At 41.7% G+C, this 17,678-nt stretch overlaps 4 non-coding genes and 4 pseudogenes across 4 annotated transcripts; 4 read left to right on the forward strand and 4 right to left on the reverse strand.

Moving 5' to 3' along the window:
* The first annotated feature begins 16 nt into the window (after window positions 1-16).
* LOC132960084 (5S ribosomal RNA) lies at window positions 17-125 on the forward strand (annotated as a pseudogene).
* A 6,278-nt stretch (window positions 126-6,403) lies between these two features.
* LOC132960131 (5S ribosomal RNA) lies at window positions 6,404-6,522 on the forward strand. Its single transcript, XR_009667193.1, has one exon. It is a non-coding gene; the product is annotated as a 5S ribosomal RNA (ribosomal RNA).
* Window positions 6,523-6,644: 122 nt separating this feature from the next.
* On the forward strand, window positions 6,645-6,763 carry LOC132960025 (5S ribosomal RNA). Its single transcript, XR_009667164.1, has one exon. It is a non-coding gene; the product is annotated as a 5S ribosomal RNA (ribosomal RNA).
* Window positions 6,764-6,882: 119 nt separating this feature from the next.
* On the forward strand, window positions 6,883-7,001 carry LOC132959892 (5S ribosomal RNA). Its single transcript, XR_009667126.1, has one exon. It is a non-coding gene; the product is annotated as a 5S ribosomal RNA (ribosomal RNA).
* Window positions 7,002-7,250: 249 nt separating this feature from the next.
* On the reverse strand, window positions 7,251-7,359 carry LOC132960108 (5S ribosomal RNA; annotated as a pseudogene).
* Window positions 7,360-7,482: 123 nt separating this feature from the next.
* Window positions 7,483-7,601, reverse strand: LOC132959915 (5S ribosomal RNA). Its single transcript, XR_009667147.1, has one exon. It is a non-coding gene; the product is annotated as a 5S ribosomal RNA (ribosomal RNA).
* Window positions 7,602-7,720: 119 nt separating this feature from the next.
* On the reverse strand, window positions 7,721-7,829 carry LOC132959978 (5S ribosomal RNA; annotated as a pseudogene).
* Window positions 7,830-7,948: 119 nt separating this feature from the next.
* On the reverse strand, window positions 7,949-8,067 carry LOC132959926 (5S ribosomal RNA; annotated as a pseudogene).
* Window positions 8,068-17,678: the final 9,611 nt, after the last annotated feature.

A 17,678-nucleotide genomic window follows, 5' to 3' on the forward strand; every position in this document is an offset into this window, starting at 1 on the left:
TCTGCACACAATAATGTCTTACGTCCATACCACCCTGAACTCGTCGAATCTCGGAAGCTAAACAGGGTCGGGCCTGGTTAGTACTTGGATGGGAGACCGCCTGGGAATACCAGGTGCTGTAAGCTTTTTCATTTATTTGATCATATATTTTTTTTTTTATCATATAGAGACATATTCACATGTCCACAAATTCAGCCAGAATCAAGGGCATGACATCTTTAAAAGGCCCCTTTCTGCACACAATAATGGCTTACGGCCATACCACCCTGAACACGCCCCTTTTGCTGTCAGAGCTCGTGTGGTGCTGAAGGAGAGCTGACGTGTCATTACTGAGCAGGACAGCTGGACTAATTTGTTTGTTTTTTGGACGCGCTTTGGATTTATTTGAATACCTCAGATTGTGAGTGAATGTCCCCCAGCAGTCACTGACTGTTAGGGGGATCGTTTTTCTTTTCACCTTTTTTCCTTTTTTTTTTTCCACAATTTTGTGAAGAATTTTTGTTTTTTGTGAATGTTTGCTCGTATGTCGCGAGCAAACTCACACGGACGGATCACAAAGATGACAGGACCACGGACTGGAGAGATGGAAAAAGGAAAAGAGAACGGACAACAACGTGAACAAACAAACATGGCACTGAAACAAACGAATGGATTTAACGACAACGAGAAGAACGACGGACAAAAAGGACCGATGAAAACGGCAAATGAAACAGGGAACGGAATGGATGACGGAGAGAGAGGAAGAGAGAGGAGCGGCGGGCTGATTGCTCCGCATGCAGAGAATGGGAGAGGTGGCGAGAGAGCAGAAAAAGAAGAAGCAAAAGTGTCTTTTGAGAGAAAACTAACACTAAACATTGAAATGGTAGGAGACAAAGTTCCTCTAAATCACGTCATGAGCAACATAAAAATGATATGTGGGGGCCTGCTGGCGTGCAGAACCCTGGGACCTGAAAAACTGGAGGTGACGGTGAGCAACATTAAAGGAAAGGAAAGGCTGCTGGATGGATTTAAGATCGGAGAGACCAGAGTCGTGGCGAGAGAACTAAATAATGATGAGCTGGTGGTGTCTTTTTTAAACCTGCCAGCGTATATCACAGATGAAGAAATAGTTTGGAAGCTGACGGGATGGGGAGTGAAACCGACATCACCAATAAAACGCAGAATGTGGCCTGGAACAATGATAGCTGACGGAACGAGGTTTGTCCGGGTCAGATTTAATGACCAGGTACAGTCACTCCCTTACTCCACAAAGTTTAACACTGTGATGGGGAGCGAATATTTTAGAGTAATACATGATAGACAACAAAAAGTGTGCAGGATGTGCATCCAGCCGGGACACATCCTGAGAGAGTGTCCAGAATTTATGTGCCACAACTGTGGGGTGCAGGGACACTTTGCGCGAGAATGCAGCGCGAACAGCACAAAATGCACAAACTGTAAAAAAAGAGAAAATGAATGTGAGTGTGAAAACGGAGAGGAGAGCAAGAACGAGGTGGAGGAGGTGTACGAGGATGAAGACGAGGCGGAGGAGGTGTACGAGGAGGAGGCGGAGGAGAAGGAGGTGATCGGAGCAAGCAGGAAGGAGATCAGAGAAGACGAGAACAGTGACGGAGAAATGGAGCAGAGCAGAGAGAGCGGAGGAGAACGGGCGTCAGAGTGCGAGCTGGAGACGCCGGAGCTGGCTGGAGAGGGAGGACAGCAGAAGCAGCGAAAAACGAGCGAGAGAGGGAAAAAAGGAGACGGAAGGGACGTGGCAGAAGACCCGGGGGTAAGCATGAGCACAGAGGGGAGGGAGATGCCTGAGAGTGGTGTTGGACAGGCGGGAGGGAGAAAAATCACGCTAAATAATACGGGTAAAAGCACCAGTCCCAATGAAACGGACAGCGAAATGGATGTGGGTGAACTGGCGAGTGCGCAAAAAAGACTAAGTCTTGGACAACGAAAAAAGTTGGTGAAAAAATTTAAATGTAAAGACAAATAATGACTGACAATAACCCCTGTAAATACGTTTTTTTTTGTTTTTATTTTTATGATAATGGCCTTTAATTTATTTTCGATTAACGTGAATGGACTAAGGAACAAAGAAAAAAGACATTCGATTCTTTCCTTGCAGAATGACGTTTTGTGCCTGCAGGAGACCAGGTGGGATGATTCCCTGGTGGAAGACATAAAAAAAGACTTTGTGGGCCATATTTTCTGCTCCAATGGCACGTCGAGGGCGAGAGGAGTGGCGGTTTTAGTCAAAACGGGTCGGGTAACAGGGGTAAATTTGGTTTATGGAGACAAAGAAGGAAGAATAATAGTAATAGACTGTGTGTATGAAACGAAAAATATAAGAATCATAAATATATATGCACCGAATGGAGAAAAAGAAAGGAAAACGTTCTTCATTGCAATAAGCAAATGGTGGGAAAGGAATTGTATAATAATCGGTGACTTTAATGTGGCGATGACACCCACCGATGTGTCAAAAAATAATGTGTTTAAGGGGGATGTAAGCAGGGGGACACTTAAAGATATAATGATAACGAAACAATGCATTGATATTTGGAGATTGCTACATCCATGGGAGAGGGTGTTCTCCAGGAGACAAATTGTACTAAATAGATTAAAACAATCTAGAATAGATTATGCTTTGGTGACATGCGAGGTAGTGAGGTGGATTAAAGAAGTTGAATATAAAACTAATATGTGGAGCGATCACGCTGGAATAGAAATCACGTTTAGAAAAGAAACGAATGTACGTAAAGGAGGGATATGGTGCTTTAATGCAAGCTTGCTGGATGATGGAATGTTTGTGAAAAGTATGGAAAGATTGTTGAATGATGTGGGATATGAGTGGAATGAGAGTGAAGATATGAATGTGTGGTGGGATAGTGTAAAAGTCAGAATTTAAAAAAAGTGTATCAATTATAGTAAAGAGAAAAAGTGGAGAGAAAATAGAAAGGAAGAGAATTTGAGAAAACAACTAAGTGAGGAAATAGCATCGCTTGACAGTGTAGATAATGTAGATGTCGAAAAATACATACATTTAAAAGAACAGTTGGGAGTGATTGAACTTAAAAAGAGTAGGGGTGCAGCCATTAGGAGTAAAATACAATATATGTATGAGGGGGAGAGGAGTACAGCCTTTTTTTTAGGTCTGGAAAAACAAAAACAAAAAAGAACAGAAATAAACGAATTATTAAATGAAGCAGGTAAAAGTGTGACAGATAAAAAGGGAATTTTAGAAATAGTAAAGGGCTATTATGAAAGCCTGTTTTCGAGACAGGAGTGTGATAGCGTGAGTGTGAACAGAGCTTTGGGTGCCTTAAAGAAAAAACTAAGCGAGGACGATAAAATGTGGTGTGATTGTGAGTTTACAGAGGGAGAAATCAGAAGTGCTTTAGAGGGGTTAAACAAAAACAAAAGTCCTGGGAGCGATGGCCTAACTGCGGAATTCTACCAAGCTTTCAAAGAGCAGCTGGTGCCCTTGGTGAACAAATTGAGTAAATATATGGAAAAAGTGAAACATATACCAAAAAGTTTAGGGGAAGGGGTGGTTACTATTTTTTACAAAAACAAGGGGGACAATAAAAATCTGGACAACTACAGACCAATCAGCCTACTCAACACAGACTACAAAATCATAGCGAAAACAATAGCCAATAGAATCAGGGAGGTAATAGGAACAATCATAGAACAAACACAATCATACAGTATACCAAACAGAGACATAGCAGACTCAATCATTTCAATAAAACAGACGGTCAGGGATATGGAAGGGGAGGGGGGAATATGGCTAGGGATTGATTTAAATAAAGCTTTTGACAGAGTAGATCACGGGTTCATGGGGAAGGTGTTAGAGAAGTTTGGATTCGGGGAGAGAATGAGAGAATGGATAAATATGTTGTATACAGGAGCGGAAAGCAAGATAAAATGTAACGGGGAACTAACTGATTCTTTTAAAATATCAAGGTCAGTGAGACAAGGATGTCCGATGTCAGCGCTGTTGTACAGCTTGGTAGCAGAGCCGCTGGCAGCACTGATATCGGAAGACGTAAACATAAAAGGTATAGGTAAGGAAAACGTAAAAATAATACAGTATGCAGATGACGTGAATATAATGGTAAAAGGAGAGGAGGATATAGAATTGATATTAAAACATGTACAAACTTATGAAAGAGCATCTGGGGCAAAAGTAAATGAAAATAAGTCAGAAATTATGTTACTAGGTAAGGAATCCAATCTAGTTAATAAGTGGGGATTTAAAACGGTGTGTGAGAGAAGAAAAGTGTTGGGAGTGAATATGGGGAAAAATGAGAATGAATGTGATGATGTAACATGGAAAGAGGTGGTGGGTAAAATTAAAAAAACATTGAATTTGTGGAAAGCGAGGGGTCTATTGTTGAGAGGAAGGGTAGCCGTAACAAATGCTCTCGTGTTGTCCAAAGTGAATCATGCGCTGAGTACTTGTACGCTTCCGGACTGGGCCTTTAAGGAGATTTCAAAGACCATTAGGGACTTTATTTGGAAAAACAAAGCAGCGAGTATAGCTCACAAAACAATAATAGGGGCTAAAGATCAGGGGGGGCTAGCTTTGATTGATTTACTTACAAAAAAAGTAGCACTAAGAGTCAAATTGATAGGCAAATTTATGGACCAGAACCGGAACGTAGTTTGGAAAAACCACTTCAAACAATATCTGTGCAGTTTTGGACTCTACAACGAGGACAACCTGTACCAGATCAATAACCCGGATTCATTTAAACACTTGCCACGGTTTTTCCAGGAAGTACTCAGTGCGTGGTATCAGGTTTCATCCTGGACTGTACCAGAGTGCGGAACGAGAGGGTCAGTGCTACGACTGCCCTTCCTCTCGAGCCCGTATTTTAAAAATGGGGAGAGGGTAATTAAGTGTGAAGCTATGTCGAAAGCGGGATATATTAGAATAAGGGATTTACTGAACTGTGGGGGGGATTTTGATTTACAAATGGTGGTGAGGGGTTTAAAAAATAAAGGGTGTGTGTGCAGAAAGGATGTGATTGAGGGAGTGTTTGCAAATGTAAAATTGTCTTTGTCGAGCGAATGGGAAAAATTAATCAAAGAGAAGGAGGGAGTGATGCGGGACGATGTGGGGGGGGGATCTCCCTGTGCCTAGGGGAGAAGAAACACAACATTATAGATGTCACTACAAAAATTTGGTATAGATGCGCAATCACACATACATACATACAGAAACCCACATCCGAAGTAAAATGGACAGACACATACCCGGACATAACAAGCAACATGATATGGAAGAACATTAACATTCCGCATACACCACATGCAATATTTGACCTAGATTTCAAACTGAGGCACAGGAGGATCTTCACCTGCATCGTCCTGCATCAGATCCATAAGGAGAGGTATGAAAGAAAGTGTTGTGTATGTGAAAGTACGGATGAGGATTTAATACATTTGTTTGTTACGTGTGGGGAATTGGTTTATTTTTGGGGAAAAATAAGAGAAATGTTGGGGAAATGCAGTAAGAATGAGTGTTGGAATGAAAGGGGGTGGGAATTGTCGGTGTTGTTGGGGGTGGGAACAAAACAAAAAAATCACAATGTAATGAATATAATTTTGGCTTTTGCAAGAAAAGCGGTTTTTAACAGGAGGAATTATGCACTGTATGAAAGTAAGAAAATGAATGTGTGGAGAATGTTTGTGAATGAATGGAAAGCACATCTTAAATTGCTGTACATAGCGAATGAGAGTGAGTTTGTGAGAATGTTTGTGGAAGGTGCGAATGTGTGTAGAGTAAACGAGGAGGGAATTATGTGGGATGTCTAAATTATTTTGTTTTTGGTTTTTTTGGTACGAGGGCTTCTTTTTTGGTCATGGGGAAAATGGGTGATTTGATTTGGGTTTTTTTTTTTCTCAGTGGTTTTTTGAGAATACTGTGGGGTTTTTGTATGTTTTTGTGGTTTGTTTTCAGAGGGGTGTTTGCTTTGGGGGAGGGACTCAGAAGAGTTGTCCTGAGTTGGGGGTATCAGGGGTGGTTTGAGTTTTTTTTCTGATGCTATGTTTTTATTGTTTTTAGGGTGCCGTTTGCATCAGAGGGGAGGTTTAATTTAGAGGGTGTATGTATTGTAATAGCATTTGTTGTAAATGATGTGAAAGAATTATAAATGTTTTTGTAATTTTGATAATAAAAGATAAAAAAAAAAAAAAACTCGTCGGATCTCGGAAGCTAAGCAGGGTCGGGCCTGGTTAGTACTTGGATGGGAGACCACCTGGGAATACCAGGTGCTGTAAGCTTTTTCATTTTTTTGATCATATGTTTTTTTTTATCATATAGAGACATATTCACATGTCCAAAAATTCAGCCAGAATCAAGGGCATGACATCTTTAAAAGGCCCCTGTCTGCACACAATAATGGCTTACGGCCATACCACCCTGAACACGCCTGATCTCGTCCGATCTCGGAAGCTAAGCAGGGTCGGGCCTGGTTAGTACTTGGATGGGAGACAGCCTGGGAATACCAGGTGCTGTAAGCTTTTTCATTTTTTTGATCATATGTTTTTTTTTTATCATATAGAGACATATTCACATGTCCAAAAATTCAGCCAGAATCAAAGGCATGACATCTTTAAAAGGCCCCTGTCAGCACACAATAATGGCTTACGGCCATACCACCCTGAACACGCCCGATCTCGTCCGATCTCGGAAGCAAAGCAGGGTCGGGCCTGGTTAGTACTTGGATGGGAGACCGCCTGGGAATACCAGGTGCTGTAAGCTTTTTCATTTTTTTGATCATAAGTTTTTTTGTTATCATATAGAGACATATTCACATGTCCAAAAATTCAGCCAGAATCAAGGGCATGACAATAAAAGGCCCCTGTCTGCACACAATAATGGCTTACGGCCATACCACCCTGAAAACGCCCGATCTCGTCCGATCTCGGAAGCTAAGCAGGGTCGGGCCTGGTTAGTACTTGGATGGGAGACCGCCTGGGAATACCAGGTGCTGTAAGCTTTTTCATTTTTTTGATCATATTTTTTTTGTTATCATATAGAGACATATTCACATGTCCAAAAATTCAGGCAGAATCAAGGGCATGACATCTTTAAAAGGCCCCTGTCTGCACAAAATAATGGCTTACGGCCATTATTGTGAGCAAATGAGCAAATGCTCCCCCACATTATTGATTCTGGCTGAATTTTTGGACATGTGAATATGTCTCTATATGATTAAAAAAAAAACATATGATCAAAAAAATGAAAAAGTTTAAAGCACCGGGTATTCCCAGGTAGTGTCCCATCCAAGTACTAACCAGGCCCGACCCTGCTTAGCTTCCAAGATCAGACGAGTTCAGGGTGGTATGGCCGTAAGCCATTATTGTGTGCAGACAGGGGCCTTTTAAATATGTCATGCCTTTGATTCTGGCTGAATTTTTGGACATGTGAATATGTCTCTATATGATAAAAAAAAAAACATATGATCAAAAAAATTAAAAAGCTTGCATCACCTGGTATTCCCAGGCGGTCTCCCATCCAAGTACTAACCAGGCCCGACGCTGCTTAGCTTCCGAGATCGGACGAGATTGGGTGTGTTCAGGGTGGTATGGCCGTAAGCCATTATTGTGTGCAGACAGGGGCCTTTTATTGTCATGCCCTTGATTCTGGCTGAATTTTTGGACATGTGAATATGTCTCTATATGATCAAAAAAAAACATATGATCAAAAAAATGAAAAAGCTTACAGCACCTGGTATTCCCAGGCGGTCTCCCATCCAAGTACTAACCAGGCCCGACCCTGCTTAGCTTCCAAGATCAGACGAGTTCAGGGTGGTATGGCCGTAAGCCATTATTGTGTGCAGACAGGGGCCTTTTATTGTCATGCCCTTGATTCTGGCTGAATTTTTGGACATGTGAATATGTCTCTGTATGATAAAAAAAAAACATATGATCAAAAAAATGAAAAAGCTTACAGCACCTGGCATTCCTAGGCGGTCTCCCATCCAAGTAGTAACCAGGCCTGACCTTGCTTAGCTTCTGAGATCGGACGAGATCGGGCGTGTTCAGGGTGGTATGGCCGTAAGCCATTATTTTGTGCAGACAGGGGCCTTTTATTGTCATGCCCTTGATTCTGGCTGAATTTTTGGACATGTGAATATGTCTCTATATGATCAAAAAAAAAACATATGATCAAAAAAATGAAAAAGCTTACAGCACCTGGTATTCCCAGGGGGTCTCCCATCGAAGTACTAACCAGGCCCGTCCCTGCTTAGCTTCCGAGATCGGGCATGTTTTTTTTTTTTTTTTTTTTATCTTTTATTATCAAAATTACAAAAACATTTATAATACTTTCACATCATTTACAACAAATACTATCACAATACATACACCATATAAATTAAACCTCCCCTCTGATGCAAACGGCACCCTAAAAAAAATAAAAACAGAGCATAAGAAAAAAACTCAAACCACCCCTGATACCCACAACTCATGACAACTCTTCTGAATCCCCCCCCCCAAAGCAAACACCCCTCTGAAAACAAACCACAAAACATACAAAAACCCCACAGTATTCTCAAAAAACCACTGAGAAAAAAAAAGCCCCCAAATCAAACCACCCATTTTCCCCATGACCAAAAAAGAAGCCCTCGTACCAAAAAAAACAAAAACAAAATAATTTAGACATCCCACATAATTCCCTCCTCGTTTACTCGCACCTTCTACAAACATTCTCACAAACTCACTCTCATTCGCTATGTACAGCAATTTAAGATGTGCTCTCCATTCATTCACAAACATTCTCCACACATTCATTTTCTTAATTTCATACAGTGCATAATTCCTCCTGTTAAAAACCGCTTTTCGTGCAAAAGCCAAAATTATATTCATTACATTTTGATTTTTTTGTTTTGTTCCCACCCCCAACAACACCGACAATTCCCACCCCCTTTCATTCCAACACTCATTCTCACTGCATTTCCCCAACATTTCTCTTATTTTTCCCCAAAAATAAACCAATTCCCCACACGTAACAAACAAATGTATTAAATCCTCATCCGTACTTTCACATACACAACACTTTCTTTCATACCTCTCCTTATGGATCTGATGCAGGACGATGCAGGTGAAGATCCTCCTGTGCCTCAGTTTGAAATCTAAGTCAAATATTGCATGTGGTGTATGCGGAATGTTAATGTTCTTCCATATCATGTTGCCTGTTATGTCCGGGTATGCGTCTGTCCATTTTACTTCGGATGGGGGTTTCTGTATTCTATGTGTGATTGCGCATCTATACCAAATTTTTGTAGTGACATCTATAATGTTGTGTTTCTTCTCCCCTAGGCACAGGGAGATCCCCACCACATCATCCTGCATCACTCCCTCCTTCTCTTTGATTAATTTTTCCCATTCGCTTGACAAAGACAATTTTACATTTTCAAACACTCTCTCAATCACATCCTTTCTGCACACACACCCTTTATTTTTTAAACCCCTCACCACCATTTGTAAATCAAAATCCCCCCCGCAGTTCAGTAAATCCCTTATTCTAATATATCCCGCTTTCGACATAGCTTCACACTTAATTACCCTCTCCCCATTCTTAAAATACGGGCTCGAGAGGAAGGGCAGTCGTAGCACTGACCCTCTCGTTCTGCACTCTGGTACAGTCCAGGATGAAACCTGATACCACGCATTGAGTACTTCCTGGAAAAACCGTGGCAAGTGTTTAAATGAATCTGGGTTATTGATCTGGTACAGGTTGTCTTCGTTGTCAGTCCAAAACTGCACAGATATTGTTTGAAGTGGTTTTTCCAAACTACGTTCCGGTTCTGGTCTATAAATTTGCCTATCAATTTGACTTTTAGTGCTACTTTTTTTGTAAGTAAATCAATCAAAGCTAGCCCCCCCTGATCTTTAGCCCCTATTATTGTTTTGTGAGCTATACTCGCTGTTTTGTTTTTCCAAATAAAGTCCCTAATGGTCTTTGAACTCTCCTTAAAGGCCCAGTCCGGAAGCGTACAAGTACTAAGCGCATGATTCACTTTGGACAACACGAGAGCATTTGTTACGCCTACCCTTCCTCTCAACAATAGACCCCTCGCTCTCCACAAATTCAATGTTTTCTTAATTTTACCCACCACCTCTTTCCATGTTACATCATCACATTCATTCTCATTTTTCCCCATATTCACTCCCAACACTTTTCTTCTCTCACACACCGTTTTAAATCCCCACCTATTAACAAAATTGGATTCCTTACCTAGTAACATAATTTCTGACTTATTTTCATTTACTTTTGCCCCAGATGCTCTTTCATAAGTTTGTACATGTTTTAATATCAGTTCTATATCCTCCTCTCCTTTTACCATTATATTCACGTCATCTGCATACTGAATTCAGTTCAGACCAGGAAGCAGTCTTACACACTTCTCTGCGCCTCCCTTAGATCTGTCTCCCAGTCACTATAGCTGTAATTCTGAATCGAACTGTAGTTATACTATAGGTACTGTGTCTGTCCCCCGGCCCAGACCCGTTTTTATAAGTCATCCAAACGGCGTGAATCATCAGAATCTGATTAGAATCAAAACTACGAATACGATTTTGCTACAAGATCGGAGGATTCACTGCGGACTTTTGAACATTAGGTCCTTAGCATCCAAGTCTCTTTTAGTGAATGATCTGATATCAGATCAGCACATTGATTTACTTTTTTTGACTGAAACCTGGCTGTGTCGAGATGAATATGTTAGTTTGAATGAATCCACTCCTCCCAGTCATTTTAATACTCATATACCTCGAGACACCGGACGAGGTGGTGGAGTAGCAGCTATTTTTAATTCCAGTCTTTTAGTTAACCCTCGACCAAAGCTGAATTTTTCTTCTTTTGAAAGCCTTGTTCTTAGTCTTCCACATCCAGTCTCAAGAACCTTTCAGCCAGTTCTAGTTGCTGTAGTTTACCGCCCTCCTGGCCCATATTCTGAGTTTTTATCTGAGTTTGCAGAATTTTTATCAGATTTAGTCCTTAGCAGTGATAGAATAATTGTTGTAGGTGACTTCAATATCCATGTGGATGTTGAAAATGATAGCCTGAGCACAGCTTTCATGTCACTATTAGACTCTATTGGTTTCACCCAGGGTGTAAACGAACCTACTCATCATTTTAACCACACCCTGGATCTTGTTTTAGCTTATGGAATTGAAATCCATAACCTTACAGTTTTCCTAGAAAATCCTCTGCTATCAGACCATTTTTTTATTACATTTGATTTTGTCCTACTAGAATTACCTCTGCCTGGAAGAGGTGTGCTTTCTAGAAGTTTGTCGGATAGTGCTGTGGCTAGATTTAAGGAAGCTATTTCAGCTGTTTTTGATTCAGTACCGTGTTTCAACCCAGTTGGAAACTCTTACGATAGCTTTAGTCCCTCTCAGCTAGATCAGTTTGTTGATAGTGCAGTGGATTCGCTGAGAGTTACTCTGGATTCGATTGCTCCCCTGAAACAGAAGGTTGTCAAGCGGCGGAGAGTGGCTCCATGGTTCAACTCAGAAACCCGTACTCTGAAACAATCATCACGGAATTTTGAAAGAATGGCGTTCGACCAAAACGGTAGAATCTCGTTTTTTCTGGCAGGATAGTCATAGAAGATATATGAAGGCTCTACGTCACGCCCGAGCTGCCTACTACTCCTCTCTAATCGAGGAAAACAAAGGCAATCCTAGATACCTTTTCAGCACTGTAGCCAGGCTGACAGAGAGTCATGGCTCCATTGAGCCTTGTATTCCTCTAGCCCTCAGCAGTAATGATTTCCTTAGCTTTTTCAACAACAAAGTTCTAGACATCAGAGACAAAATTGGTAACCTCCTGCCCTTACCTGGTGCAGATACGTCTGATACGGCAGAGACAGTTCCAGGACCAGATATTAGTCTCGACTGTTTTTCTCCAATCAACCTTTCAGAGTTATATTCCATTATTTCTGCATCGAAACCGTCAACCTGTCTTTTAGACCCAATCCCAACCAAGCTGTTTAAGGAAGTCTTTCCCTTAGTTAGCAACTCCATATTAGATATGATCAATATGTCTTTACTGGCAGGCTATGTACCACAGACATTTAAAGTAGCGGTAATCAAAACTCTACTTAAAAAGCCTACTCTGGACTCAGGAACTCTGGCTAACTACAGACCTATATCCAACCTTCCTTTTATCTCGAAGATCCTGGAGAAGGTGGTAGGTAAACAGCTATGTGACTTTCTCCATGACAACAGTTTATTTGAAGAGTTCCAGTCAGGATTTAGAGTCCACCATAGCACTGAGACTGCACTAGTTAGAGTTACAAACGATCTACTTCTAGCCTCAGACAGGGGACTTCTGTCTGTGCTCGTCTTGTTAGATCTTAGTGCTGCTTTTGACACCATTGACCATTGGATCCTGTTGTACAGACTGGAGCATTTGCTTGGAATTACAGGGACTGCTTTAAGTTGGTTTGAATCCTACTTATCAGACCGATCTCAGTTTGTACATGTTAATGATGAGTCCTCTATGCACACTAAAGTTTGCCATGGAGTCCCACAAGGTTCAGTGCTTGGACCAATTCTTTTTACATTATATATGCTTCCTCTGGGAAATATTATGAGGAAACACTCCATACAGTTTCATTGTTATGCAGATGATACTCAGCTTTATGTATCAATGAAGCCCGATGGTACCAGTCAGTTATGTCAGCTAGAAACATGCCTTAAGGACGTTAGGACCTGGATGACCAGAAATTTTTTGCTACTTAACTCAGACAAGACTGAAGTTATTGTGCTAGGCCCTAAGAACCTCAGAGAGACTTTTTCTAGTGATGTGACTGTCCTTAATGACATCAGCCTGGCATCTAGCACCACTGTTAGGAATCTAGGAGTTATTTTTGATCAAGATATGTCTTTTAGCTCTCACATCAGTCAAGTTTCAAGAACAGCCTACTTTCACCTTCGTAATATATCCAAGATCAGGAATATCCTGTCGCAAAGTGATGCAGAAAAACTAGTTCATGCATTTGTTACCTCCAGACTGGATTATTGTAACTCTCTTTTGTCAGGGTGCTCTGGCAAATCTCTAAAGACTCTTCAACGGGTCCAGAATGCTGCAGCTCGTGTACTGACCAGAACCAGGAAATGGGACCACATTACTCCTGTCCTGGCTTCTCTGCACTGGCTCCCTATACAGTCTAGAATAGAATTCAAGATCCTTCTTCTCACCTACAAAGCTCTAAATGGCCAGGCACCATCTTATCTTAAGGAGCTACTAGTGCCGTACTGTCCCTTGAGAGCGTTGCGGTCCCGGAGTGCAGGCCTGCTGGTGGTACCTACAGTCTCCAAGTGTACTATGGGGGGTAAAGCCTTCAGTTATCGGGCTCCTCTCCTCTGGAACCGCCTTCCAGCCGGGATCCGGGAGGCAGACACAGTCTGTATTTTTAAGATTAGACTTAAAACTTTCCTTTTTGATAAATCTTATAGTTAGGGCTGGTGCTGGTGTAGACCAGCTCTTAGTTATGCTGCTATAGGCTTAGACTACCGGGGGAACTGGCACCTTGAGCTCCTCTCTCTCTCTCTCTCTCTCTCTCTCTCTCTCTCTCTCTCTCTGCATATACAGTACATCATATTACTGCATGTATCTATCTATAAATCTCAGTCACTAACCACCTACTTTCCTGGGAGCTCTTGAGCTCTCCTAGGCTCCTCAAGATCGTCGGTTGACGGCTTGCCAGAACAACCCCCACCCCACCACTACCCCCTCCCCACCGGATCGTGGGTTGGCGGCCTGCCAGAACAACCCCCCACACCCCCTCCCCTCCCCACCGGATTGCTGATGGACGGTCTACCTCCCCCCACCCCCTTGCTCTCTATCCCTCTTCCTGCATCTTATCCCATCTCTCCCCCTATCCCTTTCCAAGCCCGGCGCAGTCTAGGCCTGTGAAGACTGTTTCGTCATGAGCCGGGGATCCGGCCGAAGATTTCTGCCTTTTAATAAGGCAGTTTTTTCTTACCACTGTAACTTTTGCTGCTTTGCTAAAGTGCTCATGATGGATAGGCCGGATCTTTGTAACATAGCAATAAGTAAGGTCTTTTACCTGCTTTTTGTAACATAACAATGAGTAAGGTCTTTTTACCTGCTCTTTTGTAATGTTAACAGACAATGAGTAAGGTATTTTACCTGCTTCTTGTAAAGTGTCTCGAGATAACACTTGTTATGAGTTGACGCTATACAAATAAAAGTTGATTGATTGATTGATTGATTGATTGAATTATTTTTACGTTTTCCTTACCTATACCTTTTATGTTTACGTCTTCCGATATCAGCGCTGCCAGCGGCTCTACCACCAAGCTGTACAGCAGCGTTGACATCGGACACCCCTGTCTCACTGACCTTGATATTTGAAAAGAATCAGTTAAGTCCCTGTTACATTTTATCTTGCTTTCCGCTCCTGTATACAACATATTTATCCATTCTCTCATTCTCTCCCCGAACCCAAACTTCTCCAACACCTTTCCCAAAAACCCGTGATCTACTCTGTCAAAAGCTTTATTTAAATCAATCCCTAACCATATTCCCCCCTCCCTTTCCATATCTCTGACCGTCTGTTTTATTGAAATGATTGAGTCTGCTATGTCTCTGTTTGGTATGCTGTATGATTGTGTTTGTTCTATGATTGTTCCTATTACCTCCCTGATTCTATTGGCTATTGTTTTTGCCATGATTTTGTAGTCTGTGTTTAGTAAGCTGATTGGTCTGTAGTTGTCCAGATTTTTATTGTCCCCCTTGTTTTTGTAAAAAATAGTAACCACCCCTTCCCCTAAACTTTTCGGTATTTGTTTTACTTTTTCAATATATTTACTTAATTTACTCACTAAGGGCACTAACTGCTCTTTGAAAGCTTGATAAAATTCTGCAGTTAGGCCATTGCTCCCAGGACTTTTGTTTTTGTTTAAACCTTCTAAAGCACTTTTAATTTCTCCATCTGTAAACTCACATTCACCCCACATTTTATCATCATCGCTTAATTCTTTCTTTAAGGCACCCAAAGCTCTGTTCACACTCACACTATCACACTCCTGTCTAGAAAACAGAATTTCATAATAACACTTTACTATTTCTAAAATTTCATTTTTATCAGTCACACTTTTACCTGCTACATTCAATAATTCGTTTATTTCTGTTCTGTTTTATTTTTGTTTTTCCAGACCCAAAAAAAACGCTGTAATCCTCTCCCCCTCATACATATATTGTATTTTACTCCTAATGGCTGCACCCCTACATTTTTTAAGTTCAATCACTTTTAACTGTTCTTTTAAATGTATGTATTTTTCAACACATACATTATCTGCACTGTCAAGCGATGCTATTTCCTCATTTAGTTGTTTTCTTAAATTCTCTTCCTTTCTATTTTCTCTCTACTTTTTCTCTTTACTATAATTAATACACTTTTTTTTAATTCTGACTTTTACACTATCCCACCACACATTCATATCTTCACTCTCATTCCACTCATATCCCACATCATTCAAAAATCTTTCCATACTTTTCACAAACATTCCATCATCCAGCAAACTTGCATTAAAGCACCATATCCCTCCTTTTCGTACATTAGTTTCTTTTCTAAACGTGATTCCCATCCCAGCGTGATCGCTCCACATATTAGTTTTATATTCTACTTCTTTAATCCACCTCACCACCTCACATGTCACCAAAGCAAAATCTATTCTAGATTGTTTTAATCTATTTAATACAATTTGTCTCCTAGAAAACGCCCTCTCCCATGGATGTAACAATCTCCAAATATCAATGCATTGTTTTGTTATTATTATTATATCTTTAAGTGCCCCCCTGCTCACATCCCCCTTAAACACATTATTTTTAGACACATCAGTAGGTGTCATCGCCACATTAAAGTCACCGATTATTACACAATTCCTTTCCCACCATTTGCTTATTTCAATGAAGAACGTTTTCCTTTCTTTTTCTTCGTTCGGTGCGTATATATTTATGATTCTTAATTTTTTTGTTTCATACACACAGTCTATTACTATTACTCTCCCCTCTTTGTCTCCGTAAACCAAATTAACCCCTGTTACCCGTTTTAACTAAAACCGCCACTCCCCTCGCCCTCGACGTACCATTAGAACAGAAAATATGGCCCACAAAGTCTTTTTTTTATATCTTCTACCAGGGAATCATCCCACCTGGTCTCCTGCAAGCACAAAATGTCATTTTGCAAGGAAAAAATTGAATGTCTTTTCTCTTTGTTCCGTAGTCCATTCGTGTTAATAGAAAATAAGTGTAAGGCCATTATCATAAATTTTTTTTTAAAAAAAACGGATTTACAGGGGTTACTGCCAGTCATTATTTGTCCTTACATTTCAATTTTTTTGCCAACTTTTTCCGTTGTCCTAGACTTAGTCTTTTTTGCGCACTCGCCAGTTCACCAACATCCATTTCGCTGTCCGTCTCATTTGAACTGGTGCTTTTAACCATATTATTTGACATGATTTTTCTCCCTCCCGCCTGTCCAACAACACTCTCAGGCATCTCCCTCCCCTCTGTGTTCATGCTTACCCCCGGGTCCTCTGCCTCATCCGTTCTGTCTCCTTCTTTCCCTCTCTCGCTCGTTTTCCGCTGCTTCTGTTGTCCTCCCTCTCCAGCCAGCTCCGGCGTCTCCAGCTCACACTCTGACACCTGCTCTCCTCCGCTCTCTCCGCTCTGCTCCATTTCTCCGTCACTGTTCTCGTCCTCTCCGGTCTCCTCCCTGCTTTCTCCGATCTCCTCCTTCTCCTCCTCCGCCTCGTCCTCGTACACCTCCTCCTCCTCATACACCTCCTCCGCCTCGTTCTTGCTCTCCTCTCCGTTTTCACACTCACACTCATTTTCTCTTTTTTTACAGTTCGTGCATTTTGTGCTGTTTGCGCTGCACTCTCGCGCAAAGTGTCCCTGCACCCCACATTTGTGGCACATAAACTTCTGGACACTCTCGCAGAATGTGTCCCGGCTGGATGCACATCCTGCACACTTTTTGTTGTCGATCGTGTATTACTCTAAAAAATGCGCTCCCCATCACCGTGTTAAACTTTGTGGAGTAAGGGAGTGACTGCACCTGGTCATTGAATCTGACCCGGACAAACCTCGTTCCGTCGGCTATCATTGTTCCTGGCCACATTCTTCGTTTTATCGGTGATGTCGGTTTCACTCCCCAGCCCGTCAGCTTCCAAACTATTTCTTCGTCCGTGACATAAGCCGGCAGGTTTAAAAAAGACACCACCAGCTCATCATTATTGAGTTCTCTCGCCCCGACTCTGGTCTCTCCGATCTTAAATCCGTCCAGCAGCCTTTCCTTTCCTTTAATGTTGCTCACCGTCACCTCCAATTTTCCGGGTCCCAGGGTTCTGCAAGCCAGCAGGCCCCCACAGATCATTTTTATATTGCTCATTACCTGGTTTAGAGTCACCTTGTCCCCCACCATTTCAATGTTCAGTGTTAGTGTTTTCTCGAAAGTCACTTTTGCCTCTTCTTTTCCCGCTCTCACGCCACCTCTCACATTCTCTGCATCAATCAGTCTTTGATCAGTCGCAGCCGGAGCAATCAGCCCGCCGCTCCTCTCTCTTCCTCTCTCTCCGTCGTCCATACCGTTACTGCGGTCAAGCCAGCCGCTCCTCGAGTTTACATG

This window comes from Labrus mixtus, chromosome 24, assembly GCF_963584025.1.
Source record: "Labrus mixtus chromosome 24, fLabMix1.1, whole genome shotgun sequence".
Taxonomy (NCBI): Eukaryota; Metazoa; Chordata; class Actinopteri; order Labriformes; family Labridae; genus Labrus; species Labrus mixtus.